This window comes from Chaetodon trifascialis, chromosome 11 (genome assembly GCF_039877785.1).
Source record: "Chaetodon trifascialis isolate fChaTrf1 chromosome 11, fChaTrf1.hap1, whole genome shotgun sequence".
Classification (NCBI taxonomy): domain Eukaryota; kingdom Metazoa; phylum Chordata; class Actinopteri; order Chaetodontiformes; family Chaetodontidae; genus Chaetodon; species Chaetodon trifascialis.
In genome coordinates, this window is record NC_092066.1 from 23,997,707 (window position 1) to 24,017,618 (window position 19,912).

At 44.7% G+C, this 19,912-nt stretch overlaps 21 non-coding genes across 21 annotated transcripts; all 21 read right to left on the bottom strand.

The window, feature by feature from the left end:
• Window positions 1-416: 416 nt before the first annotated feature.
• LOC139339726 (U5 spliceosomal RNA) lies at window positions 417-532 on the bottom strand. Its single transcript, XR_011602855.1, has one exon. It is a non-coding gene; the product is annotated as a U5 spliceosomal RNA (small nuclear RNA).
• Window positions 533-904: 372 nt separating this feature from the next.
• On the bottom strand, window positions 905-1,095 carry LOC139339587 (U2 spliceosomal RNA). Its single transcript, XR_011602722.1, has one exon. It is a non-coding gene; the product is annotated as a U2 spliceosomal RNA (small nuclear RNA).
• An 871-nt stretch (window positions 1,096-1,966) lies between these two features.
• LOC139339548 (U1 spliceosomal RNA) lies at window positions 1,967-2,131 on the bottom strand. Its single transcript, XR_011602686.1, has one exon. It is a non-coding gene; the product is annotated as a U1 spliceosomal RNA (small nuclear RNA).
• A 1,100-nt stretch (window positions 2,132-3,231) lies between these two features.
• LOC139339727 (U5 spliceosomal RNA) lies at window positions 3,232-3,347 on the bottom strand. The gene has a single exon (XR_011602856.1). It is a non-coding gene; the product is annotated as a U5 spliceosomal RNA (small nuclear RNA).
• A 367-nt stretch (window positions 3,348-3,714) lies between these two features.
• LOC139339589 (U2 spliceosomal RNA) lies at window positions 3,715-3,905 on the bottom strand. Its single transcript, XR_011602724.1, has one exon. It is a non-coding gene; the product is annotated as a U2 spliceosomal RNA (small nuclear RNA).
• Window positions 3,906-4,746: 841 nt separating this feature from the next.
• On the bottom strand, window positions 4,747-4,911 carry LOC139339772 (U1 spliceosomal RNA). The gene has a single exon (XR_011602899.1). It is a non-coding gene; the product is annotated as a U1 spliceosomal RNA (small nuclear RNA).
• Window positions 4,912-6,011: 1,100 nt separating this feature from the next.
• LOC139339728 (U5 spliceosomal RNA) lies at window positions 6,012-6,127 on the bottom strand. Its single transcript, XR_011602857.1, has one exon. It is a non-coding gene; the product is annotated as a U5 spliceosomal RNA (small nuclear RNA).
• A 372-nt stretch (window positions 6,128-6,499) lies between these two features.
• On the bottom strand, window positions 6,500-6,690 carry LOC139339590 (U2 spliceosomal RNA). Its single transcript, XR_011602725.1, has one exon. It is a non-coding gene; the product is annotated as a U2 spliceosomal RNA (small nuclear RNA).
• Window positions 6,691-7,561: 871 nt separating this feature from the next.
• LOC139339638 (U1 spliceosomal RNA) lies at window positions 7,562-7,726 on the bottom strand. Its single transcript, XR_011602773.1, has one exon. It is a non-coding gene; the product is annotated as a U1 spliceosomal RNA (small nuclear RNA).
• A 1,099-nt stretch (window positions 7,727-8,825) lies between these two features.
• LOC139339688 (U5 spliceosomal RNA) lies at window positions 8,826-8,943 on the bottom strand. Its single transcript, XR_011602817.1, has one exon. It is a non-coding gene; the product is annotated as a U5 spliceosomal RNA (small nuclear RNA).
• Window positions 8,944-9,316: 373 nt separating this feature from the next.
• Window positions 9,317-9,507, bottom strand: LOC139339591 (U2 spliceosomal RNA). Its single transcript, XR_011602726.1, has one exon. It is a non-coding gene; the product is annotated as a U2 spliceosomal RNA (small nuclear RNA).
• An 866-nt stretch (window positions 9,508-10,373) lies between these two features.
• Window positions 10,374-10,538, bottom strand: LOC139339535 (U1 spliceosomal RNA). The gene has a single exon (XR_011602673.1). It is a non-coding gene; the product is annotated as a U1 spliceosomal RNA (small nuclear RNA).
• Window positions 10,539-11,638: 1,100 nt separating this feature from the next.
• Window positions 11,639-11,754, bottom strand: LOC139339729 (U5 spliceosomal RNA). Its single transcript, XR_011602858.1, has one exon. It is a non-coding gene; the product is annotated as a U5 spliceosomal RNA (small nuclear RNA).
• Window positions 11,755-12,126: 372 nt separating this feature from the next.
• LOC139339592 (U2 spliceosomal RNA) lies at window positions 12,127-12,317 on the bottom strand. The gene has a single exon (XR_011602727.1). It is a non-coding gene; the product is annotated as a U2 spliceosomal RNA (small nuclear RNA).
• Window positions 12,318-13,158: 841 nt separating this feature from the next.
• On the bottom strand, window positions 13,159-13,323 carry LOC139339773 (U1 spliceosomal RNA). Its single transcript, XR_011602900.1, has one exon. It is a non-coding gene; the product is annotated as a U1 spliceosomal RNA (small nuclear RNA).
• A 1,100-nt stretch (window positions 13,324-14,423) lies between these two features.
• On the bottom strand, window positions 14,424-14,539 carry LOC139339730 (U5 spliceosomal RNA). Its single transcript, XR_011602859.1, has one exon. It is a non-coding gene; the product is annotated as a U5 spliceosomal RNA (small nuclear RNA).
• A 373-nt stretch (window positions 14,540-14,912) lies between these two features.
• On the bottom strand, window positions 14,913-15,103 carry LOC139339636 (U2 spliceosomal RNA). The gene has a single exon (XR_011602771.1). It is a non-coding gene; the product is annotated as a U2 spliceosomal RNA (small nuclear RNA).
• An 841-nt stretch (window positions 15,104-15,944) lies between these two features.
• On the bottom strand, window positions 15,945-16,109 carry LOC139339774 (U1 spliceosomal RNA). Its single transcript, XR_011602901.1, has one exon. It is a non-coding gene; the product is annotated as a U1 spliceosomal RNA (small nuclear RNA).
• Window positions 16,110-17,207: 1,098 nt separating this feature from the next.
• On the bottom strand, window positions 17,208-17,325 carry LOC139339689 (U5 spliceosomal RNA). The gene has a single exon (XR_011602818.1). It is a non-coding gene; the product is annotated as a U5 spliceosomal RNA (small nuclear RNA).
• Window positions 17,326-17,698: 373 nt separating this feature from the next.
• Window positions 17,699-17,889, bottom strand: LOC139339593 (U2 spliceosomal RNA). Its single transcript, XR_011602728.1, has one exon. It is a non-coding gene; the product is annotated as a U2 spliceosomal RNA (small nuclear RNA).
• Window positions 17,890-18,730: 841 nt separating this feature from the next.
• LOC139339775 (U1 spliceosomal RNA) lies at window positions 18,731-18,895 on the bottom strand. Its single transcript, XR_011602902.1, has one exon. It is a non-coding gene; the product is annotated as a U1 spliceosomal RNA (small nuclear RNA).
• Between the last annotated feature and the right edge of the window lie 1,017 nt (window positions 18,896-19,912).

The window sequence follows — 19,912 nt, forward strand, 5'->3', positions numbered from 1 at the left end:
GAATCATAAATTGGAGTCAGAGTTCAGTTCAAATTTTTGTTAGGAAAAATAATAGTCACGTTATGAATGTTTAATCATGTCAGTTTTGCTCAGTGGTTCAACAAAAGATACAGGCCAAATGTTCAGTTTCATTTAAAAAAATGCATTGACATTCTTGTCAGCCTATTATGATTTCATTGTGTTATGGTAAAAGTGTTCTGTTGGCCACTACAGTGGACATGCTGTAAAATCTGAACTACAAATTTTTTTATTTTTTTTTTCAAAATTTCTAAATTGCGAGTTGTTGTTTTAGCTCCAAAGAGGCAGGAAATCACAAGAGAAAAAGAAAAATAAAAGAAATTGAAATATACTTTTTTTCTCCCTGAGCGTTTTGTGTGTGTGACCGACGGCGATGCTGATATTCACAAAAGCACGAGGCTCAGCCTAGAGGCAGAGCCGTCCAAAAATAGGTGCAACTCATTGGTGTTCCTTTCCACGGAAGTCTTTAGTAAAAGGCGAAAGACTTGTGCGATATGAAGAGAAACCTGAGTAAGTACGGCCCTCCCCTGTACGGCAGCCAAGACCTGGTGTCGTCCCAGTCACTTCGCTCATGGTAGGCCTCGCTCCTTGTTGCACTGTCCCGACCGCAACCTCTGGCTGCATTTTTATCAGGCCTCATCCCGCCGTCGATTGCCTTTGCTCCTTCCCCCTTCCCCGCAGCCGTAATGGCTGACACGCAGTGATCGGAGAGCAGGAGACTGCCGGGGTTCCCAGTCAACAGCCAACAGATTGATCTCCTGCAGGTCGACTTGCAACGCAACGAGCGCCCTCCACGCTGAGCCTGGCTTCTTGATCGGCTGTCAAGACGAGCGACGGAGCTCTCGCTCTGCGTCAAGTTTTGATTTTGATTTTGCACAAGGCTGAAGGAAGGTGCACCGTTCCCAGCGGCACTGCAATACCGGGTCGATGCATGGAGTGAACGGAGCAAGCCCCTTTTTCAGCTCCCAGCGCTAAAAATCCATTTAATATGTTGTCCCCGTATAGAGGACATATCAGATATTAAACTGATAAGAACAGATACTACACTTGATCTTAGCCAAAAGGCCGAGAAGCGATGAGGTTCAGCGGTTTGCTGGCCCAGGCCACCCCCTGGAACAGTGCGCACACGTCGTGGTGCAAGCGTTTGACTTGCGCATAAGTAGGGCAGGCGCTGAGCACCTCCACCCAAGCGCTCCCTGGCTCAGCCCTGGCCGTCTTGTGTGTGTCTGTGTGAGCGACGGCGCTGTTGATATTCACAAATGCACGAGGCTCAGCCAAGTGGCAGAGCCATCCAAAAATAGGTGCAAGTCATTGGTGTTCCTTTCCACAGAAGTCAATTTCAATTTTTCCATTTTGTGACGTTTATTAAGTCCATTGCAGGGGTAACGTCAAAGTACACAAATTACTTACACACGATTACATTTAAGATTCAGCTTTCCCATTTAAATACCATTAAATACCAATCTTTCCATAATTGTTATTTCAGCTAAAACAGGTCATACATCATCAAACAAAGGGGTGTTTGGAACTCTCCACTGCAAAAGCTTTCTTTTCTTTTCTTTTCTTTTCTTTTCTTTTCTTTTCTTTTCTTTTCTTTTTTCTTTTCTTGACTTTTCTTGACTTATCTTTTAGAATATAATCATTCAGATAGATTTCATAACAATTTCTTGTGGGACACAAAACCCTCTCTAGTTGGCATCCTGCAAAGCTGACCAACTCATCACAGTCAGGTGTCCTGACTCTTTGGTCTGTTTCTGAAAAGTTCAAAACACTTCTGTCATTTGACTAAGACGTGTGGCACGCGCACGTTGGACGTAAAGTTCTTTCTCTCTATTGTAGGAAAAAATAACAAACACCGACTTGGCATGCGGTTTCTGTCCCTGAGAAAGCAGCCACAGGCCTTGCAGTCACGGCAGACGACCGTTTTGTTTATCTTCAACACTATGACGAGGGGAGAGCGCGTACGCAGTCCCCCACTACCACAAATTATGCAGTCGAGATTCCCACATGTGGGGAATTCGCACAGGTCAGCACATCCCTTAGTGCAATGGATGCGCCTCGCCATGGGTGAGCCACCTTGTTGATCATGGTATCTCCCCTGCCAGGTAAGTATGAATTGAAGGTGCCGTTGACAGGCGACTAAGTCCTGGACACGGCAACCTATCTGAGGGTACGGACAAGGCATAATCCCACAGTCAGGTGCCCTTAGCGTTAGCTCACCTTCAGTGGTTGTTGCAGAAAATCACATTGACTCAAAAGATGTTAACTGGCATCCTGCAAAGCTGACCAACTCATCACAATCAGGTGCCCTGACTCTTTTGGCTGTTTCTGAAAAGTTCAAAACACTTCGGTCATTCGACTAAGACGTGTGGTAGGTGCACGTTGGACGTCAATTTGTTCCCTGCTTTTCTATGAAAAAACAAAAAACAAACAAACAGCGACTTGGCATGCAGTTTCTGTCTCTGAGAAAGCAACCACAGGGCTGCAGCAGCATATTCTCCTGAGACCCAGCCTATTCATTTATGTCCTCTGCAGTGGACATTTGGTTTTGGTCTATATCTTTTGAGTCATTTGAGCTACCCTACTAAGTCCTGGTGTGCTCCATAGAGGACATCCTGGCCTTTCCAATGATATCTCACGTGTTTGGGTGGGATGAGGGGAACTTTGTTTTGACGCTGAGACAAAATGGAGACTGCAGCAAAACGCAAATGCCAGGAAAAGAGAAAAGATAAGTCAAATATTGTTAAGATAATGTTTTTTTGGTCATCATATATTTTCTTGTTTAAGATCATGTCAGGAATCATAAATTGGAGTCAGAGTTCAGTTCAAATTTTTGTTAGGAAAAATAATAGTCACGTTATGAATGTTTAATCATGTCAGTTTTGCTCAGTGGTTCAACAAAAGATACAGGCCAAATGTTCAGTTTCATTTAAAAAAATGCATTGACATTCTTGTCAGCCTATTATGATTTCATTGTGTTATGGTAAAAGTGTTCTGTTGGCCACTACAGTGGACATGCTGTAAAATCTGAACTACAAATTTTTTTATTTTTTTTTTCAAAATTTCTAAATTGCAAGTTGTTGTTTTAGCTCCAAAGAGGCAGGAAATCACAAAAGAAAAAGAAAAATAAAAGAAATTGAAATATACTTTTTTTCTCCCTGAGCGTTTTGTGTGTGTGACCGTCGGCGATGCTGATATTCACAAAAGCACGAGGCTCAGCCTAGAGGCAGAGCCGTCCAAAAATAGGTGCAACTCATTGGTGTTCCTTTCCACGGAAGTCTTTAGTAAAAGGCGAAAGACTTGTGCGATATGAAGAGAAACCTGAGTAAGTACGGCCCTCCCCTGTACGGCAGCCAAGACCTGGTGTCGTCCCAGTCACTTCGCTCATGGTAGGCCTCGCTCCTTGTTGCACTGTCCCGACCGCAACCTCTGGCTGCATTTTTATCAGGCCTCATCCCGCCGTCGATTGCCTTTGCTCCTTCCCCCTTCCCCCGCAGCCGTAATGGCTGACACGCAGTGATCGGAGAGCAGGAGACTGCCGGGGTTCCCAGTCAACAGCCAACAGATTGATCTCCTGCAGGTCGACTTGCAACGCAACGAGCGCCCTCCACGCTGAGCCTGGCTTCTTGATCGGCTGTCAAGACGAGCGACGGAGCTCTCGCTCTGCGTCAAGTTTTGATTTTGCACAAGGCTGAAGGAAGGTGCACCGTTCCCAGCGGCACTGCAATACCGGGTCGATGCATGGAGTGAACGGAGCAAGCCCCTTTTTCAGCTCCCAGCGCTAAAAATCCATTTAATATGTTGTCCCCGTATAGAGGACATATCAGATATTAAACTGATAAGAACAGATACTACACTTGATCTTAGCCAAAAGGCCGAGAAGCGATGAGGTTCAGCAGTTTGCTGGCCCAGGCCACCCCCTGGAACAGTGCGCACACGTCGTGGTGCAAGCGTTTGACTTGCGCATAAGTAGGGCAGGCGCTGAGCACCTCCACCCAAGCGCTCCCTGGCTCAGCCCTGGCCGTCTTGTGTGTGTCTGTGTGAGCGACGGCGCTGTTGATATTCACAAATGCACAAGGCTCAGCCAAGTGGCAGAGCCATCCAAAAATAGGTGCAAGTCATTGGTGTTCCTTTCCACAGAAGTCAATTTCAATTTTTCCATTTTGTGACGTTTATTAAGTCCATTGCAGGGGTAACGTCAAAGTACACAAATTACTTACACACGATTACATTTAAGATTCAGCTTTCCCATTTAAATACCATTAAATACCAATCTTTCCATAATTGTTATTTCAGCTAAAACAGGTCATACATCATCAAACAAAGGGGTGTTTGGAACTCTCCACTGCAAAAGCTTTCTTTTCTTTTCTTTTCTTTTTTCTTTTCTTGACTTTTCTTGACTTATCTTTTAGAATATAATCATTCAGATAGATTTCATAACAATTTCTTGTGGGACACAAAACCCTCTCTAGTTGGCATCCTGCAAAGCTGACCAACTCATCACAGTCAGGTGTCCTGACTCTTTGGTCTGTTTCTGAAAAGTTCAAAACACTTCTGTCATTTGACTAAGACGTGTGGCACGCGCACGTTGGACGTAAAGTTCTTTCTCTCTATTGTAGGAAAAAATAACAAACAGCGACTTGGCATGCGGTTTCTGTCCCTGAGAAAGCAGCCACAGGCCTTGCAGTCACGGCAGACGACCGTTTTGTTTATCTTCAGCACTATGACGAGGGGAGAGCGCGTACGCAGTCCCCCACTACCACAAATTATGCAGTCGAGATTCCCACATGTGGGGAATTCGCACAGGTCAGCACATCCCTTAGTGCAATGGATGCGCCTCGCCATGGGTGAACCACCTTGTTGATCATGGTATCTCCCCTGCCAGGTAAGTATGAATTGAAGGTGCCGTTGACAGGCGACTAAGTCCTGGACACGGCAACCTATCTGAGGGTACGGACAAGGCATAATCCCACAGTCAGGTGCCCTTAGCGTTAGCTCACCTTCAGTGGTTGTTGCAGAAAATCACATTGACTCAAAAGATGTTAACTGGCATCCTGCAAAGCTGACCAACTCATCACAATCAGGTGCCCTGACTCTTTTGGCTGTTTCTGAAAAGTTCAAAACACTTCGGTCATTCGACTAAGACGTGTGGTAGGTGCACGTTGGACGTCAATTTGTTCCCTGCTTTTCTATGAAAAAACAAAAAACAAACAAACAGCGACTTGGCATGCAGTTTCTGTCTCTGAGAAAGCAACCACAGGGCTGCAGCAGCATATTCTCCTGAGACCCAGCCTATTCATTTATGTCCTCTGCAGTGGACATTTGGTTTTGGTCTATATCTTTTGAGTCATTTGAGCTACCCTACTAAGTCCTGGTGTGCTCCATAGAGGACATCCTGGCCTTTCCAATGATATCTCACGTGTTTGGGTGGGATGAGGGGAACTTTGTTTTGACGCTGAGACAAAATGGAGACTGCAGCAAAACGCAAATGCCAGGAAAAGAGAAAAGATAAGTCAAATATTGTTAAGATAATGTTTTTTTGGTCATCATATATTTTCTTGTTTAAGAACATGTCAGGAATCATAAATTGGAGTCAGAGTTCAGTTCAAATTTTTGTTAGGAAAAATAATAGTCACGTTATGAATGTTTAATCATGTCAGTTTTGCTCAGTGGTTCAACAAAAGATACAGGCCAAATGTTCAGTTTCATTTAAAAAAATGCATTGACATTCTTGTCAGCCTATTATGATTTCATTGTGTTATGGTAAAAGTGTTCTGTTGGCCACTACAGTGGACATGCTGTAAAATCTGAACTACAAATTTTTTTATTTTTTTTTTCAAAATTTCTAAATTGCGAGTTGTTGTTTTAGCTCCAAAGAGGCAGGAAATCACAAGAGAAAAAGAAAAATAAAAGAAATTGAAATATACTTTTTTTCTCCCTGAGCGTTTTGTGTGTGTGACCGACGGCGATGCTGATATTCACAAAAGCACGAGGCTCAGCCTAGAGGCAGAGCCGTCCAAAAATAGGTGCAACTCATTGGTGTTCCTTTCCACGGAAGTCTTTAGTAAAAGGCGAAAGACTTGTGCGATATGAAGAGAAACCTGAGTAAGTACGGCCCTCCCCTGTACGGCAGCCAAGACCTGGTGTCGTCCCAGTCACTTCGCTCATGGTAGGCCTCGCTCCTTGTTGCACTGTCCCGACCGCAACCTCTGGCTGCATTTTTATCAGGCCTCATCCCGCCGTCGATTGCCTTTGCTCCTTCCCCCTTCCCCGCAGCCGTAATGGCTGACACGCAGTGATCGGAGAGCAGGAGACTGCCGGGGTTCCCAGTCAACAGCCAACAGATTGATCTCCTGCAGGTCGACTTGCAACGCAACGAGCGCCCTCCACGCTGAGCCTGGCTTCTTGATCGGCTGTCAAGACGAGCGACGGAGCTCTCGCTCTGCGTCAAGTTTTGATTTTGATTTTGCACAAGGCTGAAGGAAGGTGCACCGTTCCCAGCGGCACTGCAATACCGGGTCGATGCATGGAGTGAACGGAGCAAGCCCCTTTTTCAGCTCCCAGCGCTAAAAATCCATTTAATATGTTGTCCCCGTATAGAGGACATATCAGATATTAAACTGATAAGAACAGATACTACACTTGATCTTAGCCAAAAGGCCGAGAAGCGATGAGGTTCAGCGGTTTGCTGGCCCAGGCCACCCCCTGGAACAGTGCGCACACGTCGTGGTGCAAGCGTTTGACTTGCGCATAAGTAGGGCAGGCGCTGAGCACCTCCACCCAAGCGCTCCCTGGCTCAGCCCTGGCCGTCTTGTGTGTGTCTGTGTGAGCGACGGCGCTGTTGATATTCACAAATGCACGAGGCTCAGCCAAGTGGCAGAGCCATCCAAAAATAGGTGCAAGTCATTGGTGTTCCTTTCCACAGAAGTCAATTTCAATTTTTCCATTTTGTGACGTTTATTAAGTCCATTGCAGGGGTAACGTCAAAGTACACAAATTACTTACACACGATTACATTTAAGATTCAGCTTTCCCATTTAAATACCATTAAATACCAATCTTTCCATAATTGTTATTTCAGCTAAAACAGGTCATACATCATCAAACAAAGGGGTGTTTGGAACTCTCCACTGCAAAAGCTTTCTTTTCTTTTCTTTTCTTTTCTTTTCTTTTCTTTTCTTTTCTTTTCTTTTTTCTTTTCTTGACTTTTCTTGACTTATCTTTTAGAATATAATCATTCAGATAGATTTCATAACAATTTCTTGTGGGACACAAAACCCTCTCTAGTTGGCATCCTGCAAAGCTGACCAACTCATCACAGTCAGGTGTCCTGACTCTTTGGTCTGTTTCTGAAAAGTTCAAAACACTTCTGTCATTTGACTAAGACGTGTGGCACGCGCACGTTGGACGTAAAGTTCTTTCTCTCTATTGTAGGAAAAAATAACAAACAGCGACTTGGCATGCGGTTTCTGTCCCTGAGAAAGCAGCCACAGGCCTTGCAGTCACGGCAGACGACCGTTTTGTTTATCTTCAACACTATGACGAGGGGAGAGCGCGTACGCAGTCCCCCACTACCACAAATTATGCAGTCGAGATTCCCACATGTGGGGAATTCGCACAGGTCAGCACATCCCTTAGTGCAATGGATGCGCCTCACCATGGGTGAACCACCTTGTTGATCATGGTATCTCCCCTGCCAGGTAAGTATGAATTGAAGGTGCCGTTGACAGGCGACTAAGTCCTGGACACGGCAACCTATCTGAGGGTACGGACAAGGCATAATCCCACAGTCAGGTGCCCTTAGCGTTAGCTCACCTTCAGTGGTTGTTGCAGAAAATCACATTGACTCAAAAGATGTTAACTGGCATCCTGCAAAGCTGACCAACTCATCACAATCAGGTGCCCTGACTCTTTTGGCTGTTTCTGAAAAGTTCAAAACACTTCGGTCATTCGACTAAGACGTGTGGTAGGTGCACGTTGGACGTCAATTTGTTCCCTGCTTTTCTATGAAAAAACAAAAAACAAACAAACAGCGACTTGGCATGCAGTTTCTGTCTCTGAGAAAGCAACCACAGGGCTGCAGCAGCATATTCTCCTGAGACCCAGCCTATTCATTTATGTCCTCTGCAGTGGACATTTGGTTTTGGTCTATATCTTTTGAGTCATTTGAGCTACCCTACTAAGTCCTGGTGTGCTCCATAGAGGACATCCTGGCCTTTCCAATGATATCTCACGTGTTTGGGTGGGATGAGGGGAACTTTGTTTTGACGCTGAGACAAAATGGAGACTGCAGCAAAACGCAAATGCCAGGAAAAGAGAAAAGATAAGTCAAATATTGTTAAGATAATGTTTTTTTGGTCATCATATATTTTCTTGTTTAAGAACATGTCAGGAATCATAAATTGGAGTCAGAGTTCAGTTCAAATTTTTGTTAGGAAAAATAATAGTCACGTTATGAATGTTTAATCATGTCAGTTTTGCTCAGTGGTTCAACAAAAGATACAGGCCAAATGTTCAGTTTCATTTAAAAAAATGCATTGACATTCTTGTCAGCCTATTATGATTTCATTGTGTTATGGTAAAGGTGTTCTGTTGGCCACTACAGTGGACATGCTGTAAAATCTGAACTACAAATTTTTTTATTTTTTTTTTTCAAAATTTCTAAATTGCGAGTTGTTGTTTTAGCTCCAAAGAGGCAGGAAATCACAAAAGAAAAAGAAAAAGAAAAGAAATTGAAATATACTTTTTTTCTCCCTGAGCGTTTTGTGTGTGTGACCGACAGCAATGCTGATATTCACAAAAGCACGAGGCTCAGCCAAGAGGCAGAGCCGTCCAAAAATAGGTGCAACTCATTGGTGTTCCTTTCCACGGAAGTCTTTAGTAAAAGGCGAAAGACTTGTGCGATATGAAGAGAAACCTGAGTAAGTACGGCCCTCCCCTGTACGGCAGCCAAGACCTGGTGTCGTCCCAGTCACTTCGCTCATGGTAGGCCTCGCTCCTTGTTGCACTGTCCCGACCGCAACCTCTGGCTGCATTTTTATCAGGCCTCATCCCGCCGTCGATTGCCTTTGCTCCTTCCCCCTTCCCCCGCAGCCGTAATGGCTGACACGCAGTGATCGGAGAGCAGGAGACTGCCGGGGTTCCCAGTCAACAGCCAACAGATTGATCTCCTGCAGGTCGACTTGCAACGCAACGAGCGCCCTCCACGCTGAGCCTGGCTTCTTGATCGGCTGTCAAGACGAGCGACGGAGCTCTCGCTCTGCGTCAAGTTTTGATTTTGATTTTGCACAAGGCTGAAGGAAGGTGCACCGTTCCCAGCGGCACTGCAATACCGGGTCGATGCATGGAGTGAACGGAGCAAGCCCCTTTTTCAGCTCCCAGCGCTAAAAATCCATTTAATATGTTGTCCCCGTATAGAGGACATATCAGATATTAAACTGATAAGAACAGATACTACACTTGATCTTAGCCAAAAGGCCGAGAAGCGATGAGGTTCAGCGGTTTGCTGGCCCAGGCCACCCCCTGGAACAGTGCGCACACGTCGTGGTGCAAGCGTTTGACTTGCGCATAAGTAGGGCAGGCGCTGAGCACCTCCACCCAAGCGCTCCCTGGCTCAGCCCTGGCCGTCTTGTGTGTGTCTGTGTGAGCGACGGCGCTGTTGATATTCACAAATGCACGAGGCTCAGCCAAGTGGCAGAGCCATCCAAAAATAGGTGCAAGTCATTGGTGTTCCTTTCCACAGAAGTCAATTTCAATTTTTCCATTTTGTGACGTTTATTAAGTCCATTGCAGGGGTAACGTCAAAGTACACAAATTACTTACACACGATTACATTTAAGATTCAGCTTTCCCATTTAAATACCATTAAATACCAATCTTTCCATAATTGTTATTTCAGCTAAAACAGGTCATACATCATCAAACAAAGGGGTGTTTGGAACTCTCCACTGCAAAAGCTTTCTTTTCTTTTCTTTTCTTTTCTTTTCTTTTCTTTTCTTTTCTTTTTTCTTTTCTTGACTTTTCTTGACTTATCTTTTAGAATATAATCATTCAGATAGATTTCATAACAATTTCTTGTGGGACACAAAACCCTCTCTAGTTGGCATCCTGCAAAGCTGACCAACTCATCACAGTCAGGTGTCCTGACTCTTTGGTCTGTTTCTGAAAAGTTCAAAACACTTCTGTCATTTGACTAAGACGTGTGGCACGCGCACGTTGGACGTAAAGTTCTTTCTCTCTATTGTAGGAAAAAATAACAAACAGCGACTTGGCATGCGGTTTCTGTCCCTGAGAAAGCAGCCACAGGCCTTGCAGTCACGGCAGACGACCGTTTTGTTTATCTTCAACACTATGACGAGGGGAGAGCGCGTACGCAGTCCCCCACTACCACAAATTATGCAGTCGAGATGCCCACATTTGGGGAATTCGCACAGGTCAGCACATCCCTTAGTGCAATGGATGCGCCTCGCCATGGGTGAACCACCTTGTTGATCATGGTATCTCCCCTGCCAGGTAAGTATGAATTGAAGGTGCCGTTGACAGGCGACTAAGTCCTGGACACGGCAACCTATCTGAGGGTACGGACAAGGCATAATCCCACAGTCAGGTGCCCTTAGCGTTAGCTCACCTTCAGTGGTTGTTGCAGAAAATCACATTGACTCAAAAGATGTTAACTGGCATCCTGCAAAGCTGACCAACTCATCACAATCAGGTGCCCTGACTCTTTTGGCTGTTTCTGAAAAGTTCAAAACACTTCGGTCATTCGACTAAGACGTGTGGTAGGTGCACGTTGGACGTCAATTTGTTCCCTGCTTTTCTATGAAAAAACAAAAAACAAACAAACAGCGACTTGGCATGCAGTTTCTGTCTCTGAGAAAGCAACCACAGGGCTGCAGCAGCATATTCTCCTGAGACCCAGCCTATTCATTTATGTCCTCTGCAGTGGACATTTGGTTTTGGTCTATATCTTTTGAGTCATTTGAGCTACCCTACTAAGTCCTGGTGTGCTCCATAGAGGACATCCTGGCCTTTCCAATGATATCTCACGTGTTTGGGTGGGATGAGGGGAACTTTGTTTTGACGCTGAGACAAAATGGAGACTGCAGCAAAACGCAAATGCCAGGAAAAGAGAAAAGATAAGTCAAATATTGTTAAGATAATGTTTTTTTGGTCATCATATATTTTCTTGTTTAAGAACATGTCAGGAATCATAAATTGGAGTCAGAGTTCAGTTCAAATTTTTGTTAGGAAAAATAATAGTCACGTTATGAATGTTTAATCATGTCAGTTTTGCTCAGTGGTTCAACAAAAGATACAGGCCAAATGTTCAGTTTCATTTAAAAAAATGCATTGACATTCTTGTCAGCCTATTATGATTTCATTGTGTTATGGTAAAAGTGTTCTGTTGGCCACTACAGTGGACATGCTGTAAAATCTGAACTACAAATTTTTTTATTTTTTTTTTCAAAATTTCTAAATTGCGAGTTGTTGTTTTAGCTCCAAAGAGGCAGGAAATCACAAGAGAAAAAGAAAAATAAAAGAAATTGAAATATACTTTTTTTCTCCCTGAGCGTTTTGTGTGTGTGACCGACGGCGATGCTGATATTCACAAAAGCACGAGGCTCAGCCTAGAGGCAGAGCCGTCCAAAAATAGGTGCAACTCATTGGTGTTCCTTTCCACGGAAGTCTTTAGTAAAAGGCGAAAGACTTGTGCGATATGAAGAGAAACCTGAGTAAGTACGGCCCTCCCCTGTACGGCAGCCAAGACCTGGTGTCGTCCCAGTCACTTCGCTCATGGTAGGCCTCGCTCCTTGTTGCACTGTCCCGACCGCAACCTCTGGCTGCATTTTTATCAGGCCTCATCCCGCCGTCGATTGCCTTTGCTCCTTCCCCCTTCCCCGCAGCCGTAATGGCTGACACGCAGTGATCGGAGAGCAGGAGACTGCCGGGGTTCCCAGTCAACAGCCAACAGATTGATCTCCTGCAGGTCGACTTGCAACGCAACGAGCGCCCTCCACGCTGAGCCTGGCTTCTTGATCGGCTGTCAAGACGAGCGACGGAGCTCTCGCTCTGCGTCAAGTTTTGATTTTGATTTTGCACAAGGCTGAAGGAAGGTGCACCGTTCCCAGCGGCACTGCAATACCGGGTCGATGCATGGAGTGAACGGAGCAAGCCCCTTTTTCAGCTCCCAGCGCTAAAAATCCATTTAATATGTTGTCCCCGTATAGAGGACATATCAGATATTAAACTGATAAGAACAGATACTACACTTGATCTTAGCCAAAAGGCCGAGAAGCGATGAGGTTCAGCGGTTTGCTGGCCCAGGCCACCCCCTGGAACAGTGCGCACACGTCGTGGTGCAAGCGTTTGACTTGCGCATAAGTAGGGCAGGCGCTGAGCACCTCCACCCAAGCGCTCCCTGGCTCAGCCCTGGCCGTCTTGTGTGTGTCTGTGTGAGCGACGGCGCTGTTGATATTCACAAATGCACGAGGCTCAGCCAAGTGGCAGAGCCATCCAAAAATAGGTGCAAGTCATTGGTGTTCCTTTCCACAGAAGTCAATTTCAATTTTTCCATTTTGTGACGTTTATTAAGTCCATTGCAGGGGTAACGTCAAAGTACACAAATTACTTACACACGATTACATTTAAGATTCAGCTTTCCCATTTAAATACCATTAAATACCAATCTTTCCATAATTGTTATTTCAGCTAAAACAGGTCATACATCATCAAACAAAGGGGTGTTTGGAACTCTCCACTGCAAAAGCTTTCTTTTCTTTTCTTTTCTTTTTTCTTTTCTTGACTTTTCTTGACTTATCTTTTAGAATATAATCATTCAGATAGATTTCATAACAATTTCTTGTGGGACACAAAACCCTCTCTAGTTGGCATCCTGCAAAGCTGACCAACTCATCACAGTCAGGTGTCCTGACTCTTTGGTCTGTTTCTGAAAAGTTCAAAACACTTCTGTCATTTGACTAAGACGTGTGGCACGCGCACGTTGGACGTAAAGTTCTTTCTCTCTATTGTAGGAAAAAATAACAAACAGCGACTTGGCATGCGGTTTCTGTCCCTGAGAAAGCAGCCACAGGCCTTGCAGTCACGGCAGACGACCGTTTTGTTTATCTTCAACACTATGACGAGGGGAGAGCGCGTACGCAGTCCCCCACTACCACAAATTATGCAGTCGAGATTCCCACATGTGGGGAATTCGCACAGGTCAGCACATCCCTTAGTGCAATGGATGCGCCTCGCCATGGGTGAACCACCTTGTTGATCATGGTATCTCCCCTGCCAGGTAAGTATGAATTGAAGGTGCCGTTGACAGGCGACTAAGTCCTGGACACGGCAACCTATCTGAGGGTACGGACAAGGCATAATCCCACAGTCAGGTGCCCTTAGCGTTAGCTCACCTTCAGTGGTTGTTGCAGAAAATCACATTGACTCAAAAGATGTTAACTGGCATCCTGCAAAGCTGACCAACTCATCACAATCAGGTGCCCTGACTCTTTTGGCTGTTTCTGAAAAGTTCAAAACACTTCGGTCATTCGACTAAGACGTGTGGTAGGTGCACGTTGGACGTCAATTTGTTCCCTGCTTTTCTATGAAAAAACAAAAAACAAACAAACAGCAACTTGGCATGCAGTTTCTGTCTCTGAGAAAGCAACCACAGGGCTGCAGCAGCATATTCTCCTGAGACCCAGCCTATTCATTTATGTCCTCTGCAGTGGACATTTGGTTTTGGTCTATATCTTTTGAGTCATTTGAGCTACCCTACTAAGTCCTGGTGTGCTCCATAGAGGACATCCTGGCCTTTCCAATGATATCTCACGTGTTTGGGTGGGATGAGGGGAACTTTGTTTTGACGCTGAGACAAAATGGAGACTGCAGCAAAACGCAAATGCCAGGAAAAGAGAAAAGATAAGTCAAATATTGTTAAGATAATGTTTTTTTGGTCATCATATATTTTCTTGTTTAAGAACATGTCAGGAATCATAAATTGGAGTCAGAGTTCAGTTCAAATTTTTGTTAGGAAAAATAATAGTCACGTTATGAATGTTTAATCATGTCAGTTTTGCTCAGTGGTTCAACAAAAGATACAGGCCAAATGTTCAGTTTCATTTAAAAAAATGCATTGACATTCTTGTCAGCCTATTATGATTTCATTGTGTTATGGTAAAAGTGTTCTGTTGGCCACTACAGTGGACATGCTGTAAAATCTGAACTACAAATTTTTTTTTTTTTTTTTTCAAAATTTCTAAATTGCAAGTTGTTGTTTTAGCTCCAAAGAGGCAGGAAATCACAAAAGAAAAAGAAAAATAAAAGAAATTGAAATATACTTTTTTTCTCCCTGAGCGTTTTGTGTGTGTGACCGTCGGCGATGCTGATATTCACAAAAGCACGAGGCTCAGCCTAGAGGCAGAGCCGTCCAAAAATAGGTGCAACTCATTGGTGTTCCTTTCCACGGAAGTCTTTAGTAAAAGGCGAAAGACTTGTGCGATATGAAGAGAAACCTGAGTAAGTACGGCCCTCCCCTGTACGGCAGCCAAGACCTGGTGTCGTCCCAGTCACTTCGCTCATGGTAGGCCTCGCTCCTTGTTGCACTGTCCCGACCGCAACCTCTGGCTGCATTTTTATCAGGCCTCATCCCGCCGTCGATTGCCTTTGCTCCTTCCCCCTTCCCCCGCAGCCGTAATGGCTGACACGCAGTGATCGGAGAGCAGGAGACTGCCGGGGTTCCCAGTCAACAGCCAACAGATTGATCTCCTGCAGGTCGACTTGCAACGCAACGAGCGCCCTCCACGCTGAGCCTGGCTTCTTGATCGGCTGTCAAGACGAGCGACGGAGCTCTCGCTCTGCGTCAAGTTTTGATTTTGATTTTGCACAAGGCTGAAGGAAGGTGCACCGTTCCCAGCGGCACTGCAATACCGGGTCGATGGATGGAGTGAACGGAGCAAGCCCCTTTTTCAGCTCCCAGCGCTAAAAATCCATTTAATATGTTGTCCCCGTATAGAGGACATATCAGATATTAAACTGATAAGAACAGATACTACACTTGATCTTAGCCAAAAGGCCGAGAAGCGATGAGGTTCAGCGGTTTGCTGGCCCAGGCCACCCCCTGGAACAGTGCGCACACGTCGTGGTGCAAGCGTTTGACTTGCGCATAAGTAGGGCAGGCGCTGAGCACCTCCACCCAAGCGCTCCCTGGCTCAGCCCTGGCCGTCTTGTGTGTGTCTGTGTGAGCGACGGCGCTGTTGATATTCACAAATGCACGAGGCTCAGCCAAGTGGCAGAGCCATCCAAAAATAGGTGCAAGTCATTGGTGTTCCTTTCCACAGAAGTCAATTTCAATTTTTCCATTTTGTGACGTTTATTAAGTCCATTGCAGGGGTAACGTCAAAGTACACAAATTACTTACACACGATTACATTTAAGATTCAGCTTTCCCATTTAAATACCATTAAATACCAATCTTTCCATAATTGTTATTTCAGCTAAAACAGGTCATACATCATCAAACAAAGGGGTGTTTGGAACTCTCCACTGCAAAAGCTTTCTTTTCTTTTCTTTTCTTTTTTCTTTTCTTGACTTTTCTTGACTTATCTTTTAGAATATAATCATTCAGATAGATTTCATAACAATTTCTTGTGGGACACAAAACCCTCTCTAGTTGGCATCCTGCAAAGCTGACCAACTCATCACAGTCAGGTGTCCTGACTCTTTGGTCTGTTTCTGAAAAGTTCAAAACACTTCTGTCATTTGACTAAGACGTGTGGCACGCGCACGTTGGACGTAAAGTTCTTTCTCTCTATTGTAGGAAAAAATAACAAACAGCGACTTGGCATGCGGTTTCTGTCCCTGAGAAAGCAGCCACAGGCCTTGCAGTCACGGCAGACGACCGTTTTGTTTATCTTCAACACTATGACGAGGGGAGAGCGCGTACGCAGTCCCCCACTACCACAAATTATGCAGTCGAGATTCCCACATGTGGGGAATTCGCACAGGTCAGCACATCCCTTAGTGCAATGGATGCGCCTCGCCATGGGTGAACCACCTTGTTGATCATGGTATCTCCCCTGCCAGGTAAGTATGAATTGAAGGTGCCGTTGACAGGCGACTAAGTCCTGGACACGGCAACCTATCTGAGGGTACGGACAAGGCATAATCCCACAGTCAGGTGCCCTTAGCGTTAGCTCACCTTCAGTGGTTGTTGCAGAAAATCACATTGACTCAAAAGATGTTAACTGGCATCCTGCAAAGCTGACCAACTCATCACAATCAGGTGCCCTGACTCTTTTGGCTGTTTCTGAAAAGTTCAAAACACTTCGGTCATTCGACTAAGACGTGTGGTAGGTGCACGTTGGACGTCAATTTGTTCCCTGCTTTTCTATGAAAAAACAAAAAACAAACAAACAGCAACTTGGCATGCAGTTTCTGTCTCTGAGAAAGCAACCACAGGGCTGCAGCAGCATATTCTCCTGAGACCCAGCCTATTCATTTATGTCCTCTGCAGTGGACATTTGGTTTTGGTCTATATCTTTTGAGTCATTTGAGCTACCCTACTAAGTCCTGGTGTGCTCCATAGAGGACATCCTGGCCTTTCCAATGATATCTCACGTGTTTGGGTGGGATGAGGGGAACTTTGTTTTGACGCTGAGACAAAATGGAGACTGCAGCAAAACGCAAATGCCAGGAAAAGAGAAAAGATAAGTCAAATATTGTTAAGATAATGTTTTTTTGGTCATCATATATTTTCTTGTTTAAGAACATGTCAGGAATCATAAATTGGAGTCAGAGTTCAGTTCAAATTTTTGTTAGGAAAAATAATAGTCACGTTATGAATGTTTAATCATGTCAGTTTTGCTCAGTGGTTCAACAAAAGATACAGGCCAAATGTTCAGTTTCATTTAAAAAAATGCATTGACATTCTTGTCAGCCTATTATGATTTCATTGTGTTATGGTAAAAGTGTTCTGTTGGCCACTACAGTGGACATGCTGTAAAATCTGAACTACAAATTTTTTTATTTTTTTTTTCAAAATTTCTAAATTGCAAGTTGTTGTTTTAGCTCCAAAGAGGCAGGAAATCACAAAAGAAAAATAAAAAGAAAAGAAATTGAAATATACTTTTTTTCTCCCTGAGCGTTTTGTGTGTGTGACCGTCGGCGATGCTGATATTCACAAAAGCACGAGGCTCAGCCAAGAGGCAGAGCCGTCCAAAAATAGGTGCAACTCATTGGTGTTCCTTTCCACGGAAGTCTTTAGTAAAAGGCGAAAGACTTGTGCGATATGAAGAGAAACCTGAGTAAGTACGGCCCTCCCCTGTACGGCAGCCAAGACCTGGTGTCGTCCCAGTCACTTCGCTCATGGTAGGCCTCGCTCCTTGTTGCACTGTCCCGACCGCAACCTCTGGCTGCATTTTTATCAGGCCTCATCCCGCCGTCGATTGCCTTTGCTCCTTCCCCCTTCCCCCGCAGCCGTAATGGCTGACACGCAGTGATCGGAGAGCAGGAGACTGCCGGGGTTCCCAGTCAACAGCCAACAGATTGATCTCCTGCAGGTCGACTTGCAACGCAACGAGCGCCCTCCACGCTGAGCCTGGCTTCTTGATCGGCTGTCAAGACGAGCGACGGAGCTCTCGCTCTGCGTCAAGTTTTGATTTTGATTTTGCACAAGGCTGAAGGAAGGTGCACCGTTCCCAGCGGCACTGCAATACCGGGTCGATGCATGGAGTGAACGGAGCAAGCCCCTTTTTCAGCTCCCAGCGCTAAAAATCCATTTAATATGTTGTCCCCGTATAGAGGACATATCAGATATTAAACTGATAAGAACAGATACTACACTTGATCTTAGCCAAAAGGCCGAGAAGCGATGAGGTTCAGCGGTTTGCTGGCCCAGGCCACCCCCTGGAACAGTGCGCACACGTCGTGGTGCAAGCGTTTGACTTGCGCATAAGTAGGGCAGGCGCTGAGCACCTCCACCCAAGCGCTCCCTGGCTCAGCCCTGGCCGTCTTGTGTGTGTCTGTGTGAGCGACGGCGCTGTTGATATTCACAAATGCACGAGGCTCAGCCAAGTGGCAGAGCCATCCAAAAATAGGTGCAAGTCATTGGTGTTCCTTTCCACAGAAGTCAATTTCAATTTTTCCATTTTGTGACGTTTATTAAGTCCATTGCAGGGGTAACGTCAAAGTACACAAATTACTTACACACGATTACATTTAAGATTCAGCTTTCCCATTTAAATACCATTAAATACCAATCTTTCCATAATTGTTATTTCAGCTAAAACAGGTCATACATCATCAAACAAAGGGGTGTTTGGAACTCTCCACTGCAAAAGCTTTCTTTTCTTTTCTTTTCTTTTTTCTTTTCTTGACTTTTCTTGACTTATCTTTTAGAATATAATCATTCAGATAGATTTCATAACAATTTCTTGTGGGACACAAAACCCTCTCTAGTTGGCATCCTGCAAAGCTGACCAACTCATCACAGTCAGGTGTCCTGACTCTTTGGTCTGTTTCTGAAAAGTTCAAAACACTTCTGTCATTTGACTAAGACGTGTGGCACGCGCACGTTGGACGTAAAGTTCTTTCTCTCTATTGTAGGAAAAAATAACAAACAGCGACTTGGCATGCGGTTTCTGTCCCTGAGAAAGCAGCCACAGGCCTTGCAGTCACGGCAGACGACCGTTTTGTTTATCTTCAACACTATGACGAGGGGAGAGCGCGTACGCAGTCCCCCACTACCACAAATTATGCAGTCGAGATTCCCACATGTGGGGAATTCGCACAGGTCAGCACATCCCTTAGTGCAATGGATGCGCCTCGCCATGGGTGAACCACCTTGTTGATCATGGTATCTCCCCTGCCAGGTAAGTATGAATTGAAGGTGCCGTTGACAGGCGACTAAGTCCTGGACACGGCAACCTATCTGAGGGTACGGACAAGGCATAATCCCACAGTCAGGTGCCCTTAGCGTTAGCTCACCTTCAGTGGTTGTTGCAGAAAATCACATTGACTCAAAAGATGTTAACTGGCATCCTGCAAAGCTGACCAACTCATCACAATCAGGTGCCCTGACTCTTTTGGCTGTTTCTGAAAAGTTCAAAACACTTCGGTCATTCGACTAAGACGTGTGGTAGGTGCACGTTGGACGTCAATTTGTTCCCTGCTTTTCTATGAAAAAACAAAAAACAAACAAACAGCAACTTGGCATGCAGTTTCTGTCTCTGAGAAAGCAACCACAGGGCTGCAGCAGCATATTCTCCTGAGACCCAGCCTATTCATTTATGTCCTCTGCAGTGGACATTTGGTTTTGGTCTATATCTTTTGAGTCATTTGAGCTACCCTACTAAGTCCTGGTGTGCTCCATAGAGGACATCCTGGCCTTTCCAATGATATCTCACGTGTTTGGGTGGGATGAGGGGAACTTTGTTTTGACGCTGAGACAAAATGGAGACTGCAGCAAAACGCAAATGCCAGGAAAAGAGAAAAGATAAGTCAAATATTGTTAAGATAATGTTTTTTTGGTCATCATATATTTTCTTGTTTAAGAACATGTCAGGAATCATAAATTGGAGTCAGAGTTCAGTTCAAATTTTTGTTAGGAAAAATAATAGTCACGTTATGAATGTTTAATCATGTCAGTTTTGCTCAGTGGTTCAACAAAAGATACAGGCCAAATGTTCAGTTTCATTTAAAAAAATGCATTGACATTCTTGTCAGCCTATTATGATTTCATTGTGTTATGGTAAAAGTGTTCTGTTGGCCACTACAGTGGACATGCTGTAAAATCTGAACTACAAATTTTTTTTTTTTTTTTTTCAAAATTTCTAAATTGCAAGTTGTTGTTTTAGCTCCAAAGAGGCAGGAAATCACAAAAGAAAAAGAAAAATAA